General features: G+C 45.4%; 1 protein-coding gene across 1 annotated transcript in view; it reads left to right on the top strand.

Moving 5' to 3' along the window:
• Positions 1-16,993, top strand: part of SNX29 (sorting nexin 29) — a 567,324-nt gene that overhangs the window by 249,941 nt on the left and 300,390 nt on the right. The window lies entirely within an intron of this gene.

Raw genomic sequence — 16,993 nt, 5'->3', positions numbered from 1 at the left:
GAAAATTACTCGTTACCTTATCTTCCCTCTAAAAGCCCTTAGTAAGATTTTTTTTTGAGGTATCTATTTCTAGTCTTTTCCCTTGGTATTGATGTGTGATCATATAAAGCAAACTTGGGGTCATTTGTTATATATAAATTTGCTTTGGGATTCTATCATGAGCTTTTTTATGGGCTATTATATATTTTTTCTCTAAGCATCTGTCTTCACTGTTGCATAGAGTCTCATACATCCTGAGCTTTAAGTTGTTTCTGATTATTAATCCCACTTTGGAGACTGTCTTTGTGCACATGTTCCAGTATACTGCTCTAGTTATTTCTCCAGTATCATTACTGGCTGTGAAGAGAATCCCCAGGCCATTGAAAGCTCGTGATACAAGTTGCCAGTAAGCTTTCCAGAAAGACTGTGCTGATGTCAGCTGTGCAGGTGTGATGGCTGTTTGGATCGCCTCTCCCCCTTGTTGAGTGAGTGAGTCTGTGTTAACTCTGATTCTAGTTTTATAGGTAGTGTTATGGATTCAGTCATGTCCCCCCAAAATAGATCAGCTTACATAGGCCATGATTCTTAGTGTTATTTACTTATCCTCCATTTAGTGATCCAATGTGTCTTATGTATCCAATGTATCTGATGTGTCTGATATATCTGATGGATGTATCCAATGAAAGTGTTGTAAACTCTAACCCCTGTGCTGTGAATGAGACAAGATTAGAGGTAGTTACGAACACCAAGGAGGAAGGGTACAATCTGCAGAATGAGGCATATCTTGTGTCAATTTCTTCTGAGATATAAAAGAGATAAAGGATCAGAGATGAGTACCACCAAGAAAAGAATGAAAAGATAATAGGGGTTTTCCGTGAACTTTTTGAAGCCGGTGTATTTGTTTTCTTTTGAAATTATCTACATGGTTGTTTTGAATTGCTGTCAAGCCGGTTCTGCCTCATGGCAACCCTGTATAGGGTTTCTGAGGCTATACATCTTTCGGGAGCAGAAAGCCTCATCTTTCTTCTGCATATTTGACCTCTAACAGCTTTTGATTATTGCCGTGTCAGATCTGTTGAATTTTCTTTGTGATTTCTTCCATTGATAGGGACACTTCTTTGAAAAACAAATCCACTGTCAGCGAGTCAATTCTGACTCAGTGGCCATGTATGGAGTTTCTGAGAAAGTAAATCTTTAGCGAGCAGACATCCTCCTCTTTCAGCTCGTGGGTTCGGATTGCTGACCTTGGACTTTTTAGCAGGCCAGCAACTCCACCAGGACTCCCTGGGCACTCCTTATAGGTGCTGAAAAGGATTCCTTTAGTTGATGGCTTTAAAACCATTATCTCTATAATACATCTTGAATTTATTTGGGGGTGAGGTATACAAAGAGGACTGGACTCCCCACCTCCTCCCAACACATGACTGCCCCTTTTGTTCTAATCATTTATTGACAGTTCTGTCCCCTCAATAATTTGGGATGCTTTTCAAGACAAAAGCTTAATTATAACATTTTTAAACTGTCCTATAGAAGAATAGAAGGAAGTTGTTAAAACTTTCCTTTTGCTTGGATCTACTATCAACACTCATGGAAACAGCAGTAAAGAAATCAAAGGATGGATTGCATTAGGCAGATCTGCTCCACAAGGCTTCCTTAATGGATTGAAGAGCAAAGATGTCAGTTTGAGGACTAAGGTGCGCCTGACACAAGTCTTGGTATTTTCAGTAGCCTCATATGCATGTGAAAGTTGGAGACTGAATCAGGAAGACCACAGAAAAATGGATGCATTGAATTATGGTGTTCGAGGAGAATATTGAAAATACCTTGAATTTTAAGAACTCACAAATCTGTCTTGAAAGAAGTACATCCAGTATGTCCCTTAAAAGCCAGGATGGCCAGACTTCATCTCTCATACTTCGGACACGTTACCAGGAGGGAACAGTCAGTGGAGAAGGACATTGTGCTTGGTAAAGGGGAGAGTCAGCCTGAAAGAGGAAGACCCCCAATGAGATGGATTGACAGTGGCAGAAGCAATGGGCTCAATGTAGCAAGGATTGTGAGGTTGGTGCAGGGCCAGGCAGTGTATTGTTCTGTTGTGCAAAGGGTTACGATGAATCAGAACTGACTCGATGACACCGAAGACCAACAACAGCCTTTATCTGGCCATATTTTCTGTGGCAGTGAGTCTGTTGGTGGGCGCTTGTACCCAATTAACATAATTAACATTGTGTTAATTATTATACCTTTGCAGTAACTGTGAGTGTTGGAACAAGTCGCTACTTAACGCTTCTAAAAGAAAAAAAGTTGATTTTTTAAATTTGATCATTTTCTCGATGAGCTTTATAGAATGTGATCGGCTTGATAAAGAATTAACAAGCAAGCACTCCAATTGGAATTTCATAGTTAACCCAGGTGACTTTCAAGAGGGTTGATGATTATTGAGTAAAATTCTTGTTCGAGGTTGGCCTGGTGATTGCTTAGAATTCATTGTTGTAAGCAGAGGACAGTTGACTAAATCCTGAGGTAAGAAGTGCTGAGAATTACCACCGACTGTTTTGCCCTAACAGGGAATCAATTTATGTGACAGGAAAGTGTTTCTGGTAATGGGCAATGCTTGATGAAGATCTAGGTGTTACCTGACTGCCTCTGCCTGCTTGTGTACCCATGTCTTTCCCTGTTTGTCTCTTCCCTTCAGCTTTGTGTTCCATCATGATGGCTCTGTGGTCAGATGTAGTCATGGGTCTCCTTCAGGACTATGGATGATGGCAGCAGCTCCAGAACTTAGGTTCTTTCTAGGTCAAGTCCAGTGTCCAGAATGGGCATGAGTCCCTGCCCTGTGTCCGGAGGCTGAGCAGGAGTTTCTTGGTATCACACTGACTCTGACTTGTCTATCTAAGAAGCAAATGGATTGCAAGGCTCTGATGGGCCAGACTTGAGACACAGGCTGTCTCTGGAGTTGGAAGTGTGGGGGTTTCAGTTTTGGGGTCGAGCCAGTGGAGCCTGAAAGTTGGGGACAGTAACCAAAAATCAGATGCTCTTTCCTAGAAGTTGGATGAATGGAGTCTGGTCTTCCAGCATACAGTTAATGTCTACAATAATTGCTTGTGAGCGACAGACCAAGATCTAGATCTGTGTTGTTGATGCTGTTTTTGACGTCTTCCTGGAAAACAACAGCACACACATACAACTGTTGAGGGAAGAAGCTAACAGTGGCCTGATGTTTCAGGAGGGGAGTTATATTCAGTGTTGAGCACAAATCCTGTGAGTATGGATGTTTATAATCCTCTTATTTTTGTCTTGGAAGCTGCCATCTAACTTTCAAGAAAAGTTTTTCTTTCGATGGGCTAGAGAAGCATTAGGCTGCGAAGTCAGCAGTTGGACTTTACCAGATGCTCCTTAAGAGAAAGAAGAGGCTTTCTACTCCCATAAAGACTTACAGCCTTGTAAACTCCGTACAAGATTGGTCTGAGCGGGAACTGACTTGATGGCACAGAACCACCACCATCACATATCTATGGTCTATATCATTGTTGGTAAATGCTGCCTAGTTAATTTGGATTCATAATGACCCTGTATAAGGTTTCCAAGGAGCGGCTGGTAGGTCTGAACATGCCAGCCTTTCAGTTCAAAGGACCTTGTGGTTCAATGCTTATCCTACAGCACCACACCAGGACCTGATAGACAGAGAGATAGATGGAGAAATGGAGAGATGGATAGAGAGAACAAGAGAGAGAGAATGAGATAGATAGATAGATAGATAGATAGATAGATAGATAGATAGATAGATGGATTGATAGATGGTGACATCGTTTCCAATATCACAGCAACATGCAAACCACCACAGTATGACAAACTGACAAAGGAGTGGTGGATATATATATATATATTAAATACTAGCAGGGCCATCCACGGTGGAGAGGTTTCAGCTGAGCTCCCAGAGTAAGACAGACTAGGAAGGAGAGACAGACTACTTCTGAATGTTTAGCCCCTGAAAATCTTATGAATAGCAGTGACACACTGTCAGACAACACCAGGACATTGAACATTGAAACATTATGAATAGCATCAGAATACTGTCAGATCGAGTGCTGGAAGATGGGCTTAATGTTCACAAGAGCCAAGATAGGACCTTGAACATATCCCACCTGAATTTAGAGATTATTTTAAAAAAAGATTTGATGCATTGAACTCTAAAGACCGAAGACCATAATAGTTGTGGAATGGCAACAAGAACATCATACAGGAAGAAAGCAAAAGGTCATGAAGAAGACAATAAAGAAGGAAAAGACTAACATGGATGCCAGAAGAGACTCTGAAACTTGGTCTCCAGCACAGAGATGCTAAAGCACATGGAAGAAGTGAGGAGGTAAAAGAGCGGAACAGGAAACCTCAAAGGGCAGCTCCAGAAGACCAAGTCTTTGTGTCACATTGAAATGTGCAAAGAATTGGAGTTAGAAAACCAAAAGGGAAGAACCCATTCAACGTTTCTGAAGCTGAGGGAACTGAGGAAAACCTCAAGCCTCTACTGGAAATATTGAAGGAGTCTATGGGCACACTTTTGGGTAACGCAGAATGTATCAAAAGGAATACACAGAGTCACTGCACCAAAAATAAATGGATGATGCTCAACCATTTCAAGAGGCAGCAGATGATCAAGAGCCACTTGTACTGAAAGATGAAGTCCAAGGTGCACTAAAGGCACTGGCAGAGAACAAGGCTCTGGGAATCGATGGAATGCAAATAGAAGTATTTCAACAAACCAATACAACACTCATCTATGCCAAGAAATTTGGAAGACATTTGACATCCAATTGGAAGAGACCTATATTTGTGGCCATTCCAAAGACAGGTGACCCAGCGGAATGCAGAAATCATCAGACAATATTATCAATATCACATGCAAGTAAAATTTAGCTAAAGATAATTCAAAATCGTCTGCAGCAGTACATAGACAGGGAATTGCCAGAGGTTCAAGATGTATTCAGACCTGGACATGGAATTAGGAATATCTTTGCTGACATCAAATGGATCTTGACTGGAAGAAGAGAATATCAGAAAGATGTTCACCTGTGCTTTATTGATTATGCAAAGATTTTGACTATATGGATCATGGCAAGCTTTGGAAAATATTGCTAAGAATGGGTATTACAGAACACTTAATTGTTCTTATGAGGAACCTGTTCATAGACAAATAGGCAGTCATTCACATAGAGCAAGGGGACATTGGATAGTTTAAAATCAGGAAAGGTGTGCAGGAAGGTTGTGTTCTTTCACCATGCTTATTCAGTCTGTATGCTGAGCAAATAATCCAAGACACTGGATTATATGAAGAAGAAAATGGCTTTGAAATTGGAAGAAGACTCATTAACAACCTGTGATATGTACATGATACATCGTTGCTTGCTAAAAGCAAAGAGGGCTTAAAATACTTACTGATGAAGATCAAAGGGTACAGCTTTCAGCATGGGTTGCACCTCAGTTTAAAGAAAACAAAGTTTCTCAGCACTAGATCAATAATGGTAAATGTAGAAAAGATTGAAGTTGTCAAAGACTTCATTTTGCTTGGATCCATTGTCAACACTCATGGAAGTGGCCATTGAGAAATCAAACAACGTATTGGATTAGTCAAACCTGCGGCACAAGACCTCTTTAAAGTGTTCAATAGCAAAGATGTCAGTTTGAGGCCTAAGGTACACCTGACCCAAGCCATGGTATTTTCAGTCATCTCACGTGCGTGTGAAAGTTGGACAATGAGGAAGACTTGATATGTTTCAGTTATGGTGTTGAAGGAGAATATCTATGAGAACAATGAGCAAATCTGTGTTGGAAGTGGTACAGCCAGAATGCTCTTTAGAAGTCAGGAGGCGAGACTTTGTCTCTCATACTTTGGCCATATTATCAGAAGGTATCAGTCCCTGGAAAAGGACATCATTCTTCTTGAAATGGAGGGTCAGCGAAAAAGAGGAAGACCAACTGTGAGACGGATTACATAGTGGCAGCAGCTCTGGGCTCCATCGTAACAAAGACCGTGAAGATGGTGCTGAAGAGGGCGAGGTTCATTCCATTGTGCTTAAGGTTGCTATGGGTGGGACCCACCTCAAAGGCACCTAACAATAACAACACACACATGTATGGAGTACTTATGTGGTACTGTAGGATAAGCACTGGACTACTAGCCACAAAGTTGGCAGTTTCAATCCACCATCCGCTCTTTGGAAGCCCTATACAGGATTGCTGTGAGTCAGAACCAAGTTAACATCACTCAACATCAACAGCAAATATATTTAAGTACATATCATATGGAATCCTGGTGTGTGGTGCTGTGGGTTAATGCACTGGACTGCAAAGTCGGTTTGAACCACAAGGTTGGCAATTTAAGTTCACCAGTCACTCCTTGAAAACCCTATATAGGTTGCTGACTGTCAGAACTGATTCAATGGCCCCTAACAACAACATATAATAATATCCATATTTGTGTATAGCAAACACACACATATATATGTTTTTGAATAATATTTCATGGTGTTTTCATAGACAGTTCACACAGCAATTCAGGTTCCTGCTGAGCCGTTTCTACAGAATTGGTTCAGTGGCTTTGGTTACGTTCTTCCCGATGTCTGAATGGTCATATTATCCCTGTTCTGGCTGTTCCATTGCCATTAATCTAGCTTCTCTGCCCTCTTAACATTCTTGTCTTTGGTTCTAAGTAATTCTTGACTGTTTGGTCTCATATGGCTGCATTTAAAACAAAAATGTAAATTTGGTCAAAACGAACACAGCAAAGTAGTTTTCTATCCCACAGTTTAAACATGTGTTGTTCTGTGACATTAGTTGTAAAAGGCCTCAATGTAATGGCATCCTTCCTACTTCCTCCCTGACTTCTTCTCTTTCGTCTGTCCTTCTTTCCTGCCCCTTTCTGCCTCTTGGACTTTGTTGTGGGGCAAATGCTGCTCTGTTAGTCTCATAGTCTGTGAGGCTCAGCATCCGAATTTTGGGTGCCGGCTCCACAGGCAACCTTTCTTCATCAGACCTGGAGGAAGGCCCACGTCGCTTTCCAGCTTCTATTACTCGTGGTCTTTGGGATTTTAGTGAGACCCCCGAGTACCAGATTATTCCTTTGCCCACCTAGAAGAGCCACTTGCCCCGCGTATATCTGAGTCATGTGACTCAATGGGATTGTGTCTATTCAGACGTTACCACTCTTTAAACCTGTACAGCTTACTACAGTCCTTCAGGGTCCTGTTGTTGTTGTTAAGTACCACAGAGTTGGTTCTGACTCTTAGTGGCCCTGCACAGGGTTTCTGAGGCTGTCAATCTTTACGGGAGCAGAACGCCTCATCGTTCTCCCCTGGTAGAGGTCAAATTCTCACCAACAGTCAAAATTACTCTGGAAAGTCCTTTACAAAGGGATCTTTTATTCCTTCCTATATAGTTGATTCTCCTAGCAATGAAAGAGTTGTTTTTGAAGTTGAACACCAGAGGAAATGGTGTTCACACACACACACACACACACACACACACACACACACACACACACTTGAGCGCAAAGCGCGTGCAGCCACATGCCCATTGGTGCTTAGGTTGGTGGGGTATCTATCACACTATATTGACATGATTTTTCTCTGTGTCTTTCGGCGTCTGTTTGGTGTCTATCTCATACATATACTTGGACCGCAACAGTTCAGTAAATGTGTATTTCATGTCCGGCTTATGCTGGATGCTGCACCCCACTGTCTGAGCCCAGCCCCTAGCCCGGGGGTTCCCGTACCTTGTGCAGGGAATTCTGGGCTTCCCACCCAGGCCGCACCTCTGAGCCCTTGTTTATTCCTTTCCGCCACAGTGATATGTATCTTTACTTGCCTGACATCTCCATCTGCAGCCAGCAGTATATTCTGGCACTTTTGTGATAGTGTGTTGTTGTTAGCAGCTGTTAAGTCAGTCATTGACTCATTGAGACCCCCCACATACAGCAGAGACACACCTTGTTGGTTGTGAATTGAGTTGTCAGGATCCACTGGGTTTTCATTGGCTGGGTTTTGGAAGTTGCTCACCAGATCTTTCTTTCTAGTCTGCCTTTGTTGGTAAGCTCTTTTGTAACCTGTTCAGCATCACAGCAATATGCAAGCCCCCACTGACAGAAGGGTGATACAGGCTTTGCTTGCATGAGGTACCTTGGCCAAGAATTGAACCCGAGTCTCCCTGATGGAAGGCAAGAATTCTACCATTGACCCATCAGCGTCCTCTCTGATGAGCTTGTTTGTGCGTTATGTGCCGTCATGTCAGTTCCCACTCACAGTGACCCCAGGTGATGGGAGAACTGGCCCCTAGGCATTCTGGGCTGTGATTTTTATGGGAGCAGGTCATTAGGTGTTTTCTCCCATGGTGCCTTTGCTGGGTTCGGCCTTTCAGTTAGCCAAAGTGAAGAACACAAAGATGTGAGTTTTCTGGGTAATGTATACCTGGACCCATTATTCTTGAAGCCCCTGGGATGATCAGCTGGTGCTAGAAGTTTCAGAATGAAAGAAGAGATTCTGTTCTGTCCTTGGGGTAGGTCGCAAATGCCACATTTCCAGAATGGAGGTTTGGCTGTGTTTCACAGAAGCAACGTCATCCTGTAAATATGGATTGGGGACCTAGTCTTATCTGCATAGAAGATGTGTACCATCCTTTGAGCAACAATTCAACATCTCTATGAAGTGTCTTCTGCTGGAGGGGATGGCTCGCATGGGTTAACAAGAAATACCTCCAGCCCCTGCTCACACACAGATGTGTACGGCTCTGGGAGCCACATTTCTCACCATTTGTTACTGTTACTTAATTTGAAATGACAGTTTTGTGTTCTCAAAAGAGCAGTCACGTTTCTCCTTCCAGATTTGTTGTGGCAATTTATTAGTGAATCTAATTATCATGTTTGTTCCAAGAGGCCTTCAGGTAAGCTCCACCTAAGTGGTAATAGCACTGCTTTAAAAATAAGTCTGAAAGGGCATGTTTTTCTTGGAATGCAAGTGAACATTGATTCCAGCACCCCACCCCACCCCCCATCTCCCCCTTAACAAAAGCTGTTCCTAAATGGTGAAATTGAATTGCCAAATGCTCGCTTCCCCGCTTGTTGTTGAATTGTGTGGCCTGATGGCTGAGAACTTGGCCCTGGAATTGGTCAGCTGTGGGATGGAAGCCCTTACTAGCCATCACATGTTGTACTAACAGAAGCCACTGTGCAAGCGTGCTGGGGTAGTGACATGAGATGACATGTGTCCAGGTTTTAGTAGGGTGACACCCCCTCCCCTACCTAGAACCTGCTTGATAAATGTGACTAGTATTAATGCAGATTTCTGTATTAATGCAGATTTCTGTATTAATGCAGATTTGTTTGAATTCTTATCTGCTGGGTTCTTAATTGTAGCAATGACTCCTTGACATTTCTTTCATCAGAGGCTACGTTGTTGTTGTTAAATGCTGTTGTGTTAGTTCTGACTCACAGCAACTTTGTATAGCATTTTTGAGGAGCGGCTGGTGAGTTTGAACCACTGACCTTGTGATTCAAACTGTCCTTGCGGAATAGTACTTTTCCCCACAGCACTGTACCAGGACTCCATCAGAGACAATGTGGTTGTTGTTGTTAGGTGCCATCGAGTCGCTACCAACTCATAGCAACATTATGCACAGCAGCATGAAACACTGCCCGATCCTGGGCCAACCTCACTACTGTTGCCACACTTGAGTCCATCGATGCTGCCACTTGGCCAATCCATCTCATTGGGGGTCTTCCTCTTTTTCTCTGACCCTCCACCTTACCAAACATGATATCCTTCTCCAGTGACTGGTCCCTCCTGATGACATATCCAAAGTATGAGAGATGAAATTTGGCCATCTTGGCCTCCAAGGAGCACTCTGGCTGCACTTCTTCCAAAATGGATCTATTGGTTCTTTTGACAACTCATGGCACTTTCAATATTCTCCTCCAACACCATAACTCAGAAGCGTCAATTCTTCTACTATCTACCTTATTCACTGTCCAACTTTTGCATGCATAAGAGGTTATTGAAAATACCATGGCTTGGGTCAGGCACACCTTAGTCCTCAAGCTGACATCTTTGGTTTTCAACACTTGAAAAAGGTCTTGTGCAGCAGATTTGCCTAATTAGTCCAGGTTAAAAACACAACACAACAAAACAAACCAGTTGCTAGGAAATTGTTTTTCTTGTCTTTTTTTTTTTTTTTTTAATATGGGAATTACTCTTAAATATTTTTTTAGAAGTATTGTGTTATAGAAATTTAATCTTATTCTTTTTGGACAAATGACAAATGGCAACTGACATCTAGCTTATTTTACTGCCACCACCTTACCCCCTATGTTGTTGTTGTTAAGAGCTCTTGAGTTGGATCCGACCCATAGTGACCCTGTATAGGGTTTCCAAGGAGTGGCTAGTGAGCTTGAACTGCTAATCTTGCAGTTCAAATGGACTTTGCTGTTCAGCACATTAACCCACAACGCCACTCCAGGACTCTGGAAATAGCCACCAGCCTTGTATAATGTCTTAAGAAACAAGGCTGGTTTGTTTGTTTTCTGCAAGAGCACCATCTATTACTTAGGCTGAAAATACAAGGGGGCTTCAGAACAGTCTGAATGGGAATAGTCCATTATCTTTGCATTCCTTTTTTTCCCAAACTTTCGTAAGCACCCATCAAATACTTGTACATTATACAGCTGCCTCTGGAGTAGGTTGATTTTGTGGCTGATGGGGGGGCCTAAGAGAGGTGAGTTGGTTGGGAAGCTGAGAGTTTCTAGTGCAGGAACGGGTCATTTTGGGGGAGAGCAGTGCTTGGACTTAACCTGTTATCTGACCTTGACCTTAACTCCCTCAGCCATGAGCTTTCTCACGAATCATTTGTTACTCTGTAAGATTTGGGTACAGAATAGCCAGACTGGCTGAGTTCACCAAAGGTGATCAGCAGTGCCTGGTGTGTGTAGGAGAAACAAAACCCAAATCAGACCAATCGCGGTCAAGCTCCTTTTGACTTGTGCTGACTCCGTGTGTGACGCTGTGTGTGACTCCGTGTGTGATGCTGTGTGTGACTCCGTGTGTGACGCTGTGTGTGATGCTGTGTGTGACTCCGTGTGTGACGCTGTGTGTGACTCCGTGTGTGACTCCGTGTGTGACTCCGTGTGTGACGCTGTGTGTGACGCTGTGTGTGACTCCATGTGTGACGCTGTGTGTGACGCTGTGTGTGACTCCGTGTGTGACGCTGTGTGCTGACTCCGTGTGTGACGCTGTGTGTGACTCCGTGTGTGACGCTGTGTGTGACTCCGTGTGTGTCAGTGTAGAACTGTGTCCCAGAGGGTTTTCCTTGGCTGGTATCTTTGGAAAGCAGATCCATCGGCCTTTCCTCTGAGACTTCTCTGAGTAGATTCGAACCTTCATCTTCTCAGGTTTAGCCAATCGCTTTACTGTACTCTCCAGGAGTCCTGAGACGTAGTAGGTAATCCACAAATGTTAGCTGTTGTGTCTTTGTTTCTGTTTGTACTTTCCACATAGAGCATGAGCAACGATGGGGAGGATGTCTGTCTGTCTGACCTTGTTAACCCTTTCCTTAGGGTCTGTAATTTGAACTAATAGACACTAATACTGAAATAAGGCACTTTGTTGCTTTCTTTCAGAGATGGACATGTCTCTTGGTGTCCTCAAGGCATCTAGTTGATGAAAGTTTTGATGTTTGACTTCAGATGGTCTGAGAAAGCAGAGGACGCTTGTGGAATGCAGATCTGTGGGCCTGAAAATGAATTTCCTCCTCCTTTTTGCGAGGACCACAGCTTAGATGAGTATTTGGAGCAAAAACAGTGCTGAACTTGATCATTAAAAGATTGATTCCCCAGGGCACAGGGCAGCCTTTGTATGTGGCTTGCACAGAAGGGCCAATTTGTGCTGTTCAGAGAAAAATGACCCTATGTCCACAGCAGTCAAAAGAACTAACTTCAAAGGACCTGCTTGGTCTGGGGCTGGAGGTGAGGAAGACACACCCCAACTCAGATCTGAAAGAGCTGATGGCGTTTGTGTTGGTTCCCCAGTTGTGAAGTCATCTAGTTGCGTAGTAAGTGCAGAAGGTCTGGGGCAGGAGGTAGACCAGGGAGGGACTAGGCAGGGAACTGAGACAGAGGACTGACGTGACTGGGGTTCAGAGACTGAGTCCCGCGCAGGTAGAGCCTCAGAGGCCATGGGAATGTGATCTTTCAGAAAAACAAAGTCTCTGAAGAGCTAACGAACATGATGAGATCAGATGCGCTTTTTAAATTGATCTTCCGGCCTGCACCTTGGGAAGAGAGTTGGTGACAGCAAGAATGGGTTGTGGGGTCAGTTAGCTGCCACCGTAGTCATCCTAGCCAAGGCTGGTGGTTGGCACTCAGTGGAGCTGCTACCAATGAAGAGTAGTTCAGAGGATTTCAGGAGACACCAGAGGTAAGCTGGACAAGACCAGGGCCTCATGTTTTAGGCTTTAGACCAACCTCTTTCACATCAGAGCGTGGTCTTTCTCGAGTCTTCCTGCCTCTCATTAATCGCATCATCACCTGCAAAGTCTGTTTCCTTCCATTTTGTCCTACATTTAATGATTCTGTGGGTAAAAATTACTGTCTTCCAACTTGGAGCAGCTCCTTTTCCAGATGAAGCAAATACACAAGTGACTCAGATGCACAGTGGGTTGTAAGGAGAAAGGAACCAGCATCGGTGGTTGACCGGTACAGCATTTCCTTCCGGACAGCCATGGGGTCCACATTTCCATTTACAGAATGCACAGTGCGGCCCGCATCTGGTAGTGGCATTACCTAGTGGAGCATTGCAATCTTGTGTAGATGATTTTCAGCTTCAATTAAGGGTTGAAAAGCCCACTTGCAAACAGTCTCCAGACTGTTTGCTTTCCTTTGGATTGGGTTCCTCATATGGGATGCTCAGGAGGGGCTGTTGGAGTGTGTCTTATAAAGGAATACCAGCTGTGTAGCAAGCCCCCATCCACCCCTGCTGTTTCACACCTGGCGTTAACATCCATTTTTATCTGAGAAGGTAGATAATCCTGTCTGCTCTTCACCAACATGGGATTACCATGGGAATGGGGATAACCCAGCCTTTGACCCACTCTAGTGCAGTGTCCTCTTGCCCCAGTCCAAGGCGTCCCCATCATTGCCCGGAGTGTGACAGCAGCTGCCTCGCTGTTGTCCCTGCTCCTGCTGTGGCCGAGCCCATTCCACTGTCAAGTCTTCACTCTACAGCCAAGGTCTCGTTGGAGAACATAAGTCAGCTCCTCTGGTCTCCAAGGCTGTTGTCCATCATACTTACAATACAGGCGTGCCTTACGCATGGACATCAAGGCCCTGTGGTCTGGCCTTGGCCTCCCTCCCCTCTACATTCCCTAGATTCTGTGCCCTCAGCAGACAAATCTGTGTTGGAAGAAGTCCAGCTAGAATGCTCCGTAGAAGTCAGGATGGCCAGACTTCATCTCTCATGCTTGAACATGCTATCAGTGAGGAACCAGTCATGCTGGGTAAAAAAGAGGAAGACCCCCCCAACGAGATGGATTAGCACAGTGGAAGCCCCGATGGGTTCAAGTTTAGCAGTGATGATGAGGTTGGCATAGGGCCGGGCCGTGTTTTGTTCTGTTGTGTGTAAAGTCACTATGAGTCAGTACCGACCGGACAGCACATAACAACAAACAATAGCATCTGCCCTCAGCTGATCCCCATCATTACTCTTTCCCATGTTTGGGTCTCACGGCCCCTGCCCTTGACGCTCTCTGTAGCTGGAGGACTCTCCCCCTCTGGGTCTTTGTATAGCTTGCTTCCTCTCTTCCAGAGTTAGCTTGGAGATCACTCTGTCAGGAGACATCCTTTCTGGAACAATACCCCTGATGTGGTTCTATTATTCTTTGTAGCTCTCAGTGTGACTTGACGTAAAAACCTGCTAATTTGTTGGCTTGTCTGACTCCTTGACAAGAAACGTAAGTTCTTGAGGGCAGGGCCTGTGTTCTGCCTGTAACTGTGATGCATACACAATACGTCATGTGTGTATTTGTTGACTGAATTGCCACACTGGGTCTGCATAATTCGTCTCTGAGAGGGAGGCAGTGTTTTCATGATCTGTTTCATGATCAGCGACAGCCACTTTGTGGCTAAGATGGCCTCAGTTTTCTTTGCTCACAGGTGTGTGTATCAGCAACTCAAGGCCCAGTCCAGAGGGGTCTCTCCCTCTATGGTGGCTGAGACGCCAGCTCAGGTGGCTCAAATAACGGGGGCTACCTGGGACCTCAGTTCTGTTGGCTGGTTCCCTGTTGTCTCTCACCTGGCGTCTTATTCAAGCATGGTTGTCTCCAGATTCTTAGAAGGGACATGGCAGAAGCCTAAGCCCCATTGTCAAGAATTAGCAAGCCTCTGCTTGTCACCCCCTTGCCTCATTTTTTAGAGCAACCCACATTGCTCTGTGTAGAGTCAGTGTGGGAGGCACTGCGTAAGAGTGTGGATACTCGGAGGTATGGCTTTCTCGGTCCATCAGTCTGCCACTGGCTATAGAACATGTAATAGAAAGGACAGGCATTAGACCCACATTCAAATCCTTACTTGATCGCTCTCCAGCTCGGTGACTTTAGGTAACTTGCTTAACTTTTCTGTGCCTCTGTTTTCCTCATCTGTAAAATGGGGTGGAAACTACTTCATGCTTCCTATTGAGGATTGGTACTGGTGATGGTTGTGTGCCATCGAGTCGATGTTGACTCGTAGCAACCCTGCGGAGGGTTTCCGAGGTGGGAAGCTGGTACAGGAGCAGAAAGCCTCGTTTTTCTCCCGTGGAGCCGCTGGTCCATTCAAGCTGCTGACCTTGTAGTTAGCACCCTTACGTGTAACCCACAACACTCCCACAGCGCCTGCTGTTGAGGATTGACAGATGATACATGTAACCGTTCTTAGGCTGCTTCCTGGTGCATAACAAAAAACCCCAACCCACTGAGCCAGTGCTCATTCCGACTCCTAGCGAGCCTGTGGACAGAATTTCTTCCGTGGTTTCCCTGGAGTCCTGGTGTGGTGCTGTAGGATAAGCACTGAACTGCTAACCACAAGGTCAGTAGTGAAAACCCACTAGCCCCTCCTTGGAAATTCTAAACAGGGTCACTCTGAGTCCGAACCGTCTTAACAGTACTGGACTATAACAACAACAAACCTTAGAAAGAAGCAGACTCCCACGTTTTTCTCCCACGGAGCTGCTGGTGCGTCTGAAAATCCCCCATGTTTTAGTTAGCAGCTGAGTGCTCAATCACTGTGCCACCAGAGCCCCTTGCTGTGCATGTTGTATGCTGTAGAAGTAGTAGCTATTGGGTGATCACAGCCCATCCGTGTGCCAAGCTGTTCCGTCTTCTTGCGTCCATGATTTCTTGTGTCAGACTGGGTACCAGCCTTGTGCTGGACTCCTAGATACAGGAGAGGCCCTAATGGAGCCTGCAGGAGGATGGGCAAGGCAGAGGGCCAGCGCAAGAAGCAAGCTTAGAAAAGCCTGGAGTGTTCAGGGATGGGGAGCTCAAGGTTAGGGGAGCCTGGAAATGACACACACTGAGCCTCCAAGGACAGGAAGGACTTAAATGGGCAGAGGGCTCCAGGGTGCTGGAAGCGTGTATGCAAAGTCTAGAGATGAGAGATGCTGACAGTGGCAGCATTGTGGTGTGGGGGACAGAACAAGTGAGAGCCCTGAGCCACCATCCCACCTCCCATGGGGCCTGTGTTTTTATCTCAGTTCAGAGAGGGAGAATTGCTCTCAGAACCCTGGGCAAGCAGCTACAGGTGGCTGCGAGAAGAGGGTGTGGAGAAGGAAGGAGCAGGTGTTTTGATGGTTTAGTAGCTGGGAGGGAATGCCAGGCTGTGCTGGGCTGCCATCTTGGCATAGCCTGTTCATTGCTCCGTGGGTGCATGGCCCAATGCACACCTCCTCAGGTTGTTTTCCGACGGGCTCTTCATTGCTTCTATTCTCCAAGCTCTCACCTTTGTGCCAGCGACTCAGAGCAGGCAGCTCTGTGCACAGATGTGGTTGCCCTGGGTTGTAATTGCCCTGGTGGAGGCTCACGGGAGGGATAGCGAGCACAGGTCTGGGCTGTCCTGTCAGCCTTAGTTTCTGAAGGCCTCTGTCCCAGAAATACCACAGGGGGAGTTATAAAGAGCAGAAATCGATTTTCTCCCAATATAAGAGGCTAGAAGTCCAGATTTAGGGCACCTGCTCTCTCTCTCTGTGGAATCTTGTCTCTCTTCAGCTTCTCTTCCTCATTCCTCGGTGGTCATCGCATGGATCTGTCCTCCTTGAGCCAGCTTGTCTCAGAGTCTGTGCTGCTTTGTATCATTCCGAAGCGATTAGATTGAGGGCGCAAAAGAAAATGCAGTTTTCCAAATAGCATTTCTTTCACCCCTATAGGGGAGAGAGCTCCAAAACACAGCTTTTGGGGAGAAGATGGTTCATCCATAAGCGGTGGCTCAGGACAGGTTTGTTGAGGAGGTGACACTTGAACTCAGTGTAGATACCTACTCACACTGCTGTCGAGTTGATTCCAACCCACAGTGACCCTGTAGGTCGAGTAGAACTGTCCCCTACGGCTTCCACGGCTGCCACGTTTACAGACACAGACTTCCTCTCAGCCCACACACTTAGCCCCCTGCCCCACCAGGGCGCCCAGTATTGAAAGACAAGCAGGGATTTTCAGAGTGGAGGTAGAAAGAGCCGAGGCTATACCCAGGGACTCCGCAGGCAGTTGGCATTGTGGGTATGGACTGCTCTGTCTGTCCTGGAGTGTAGATGGTGAATAGATGAGGCTGTGGCTGCTTACTGAAGGCTGTCCATGCATAGCTGGGGAGCTGGGCGTGTTGGGGACTGTGGCCAACCCGCAAGCTCTGTGACAAGGCAAGCAGTCCACTACCAAGGCCATGTGGTGGCCAGGAACATAGTCTGAGGTCAGACTGCCTGGCTGGTGTGGCTTCGTTTTTACTTTTTCTTGCAAG

Source organism: Chrysochloris asiatica, unplaced genomic scaffold (genome assembly GCF_000296735.1).
Source record: "Chrysochloris asiatica unplaced genomic scaffold, ChrAsi1.0 scaffold00102, whole genome shotgun sequence".
NCBI classification, from domain to species: Eukaryota; Metazoa; Chordata; class Mammalia; order Afrosoricida; family Chrysochloridae; genus Chrysochloris; species Chrysochloris asiatica.
The sequence above is the reverse complement of the archived record's forward strand: the minus strand, read 5'-3'. Positions and strand labels throughout refer to the sequence as shown.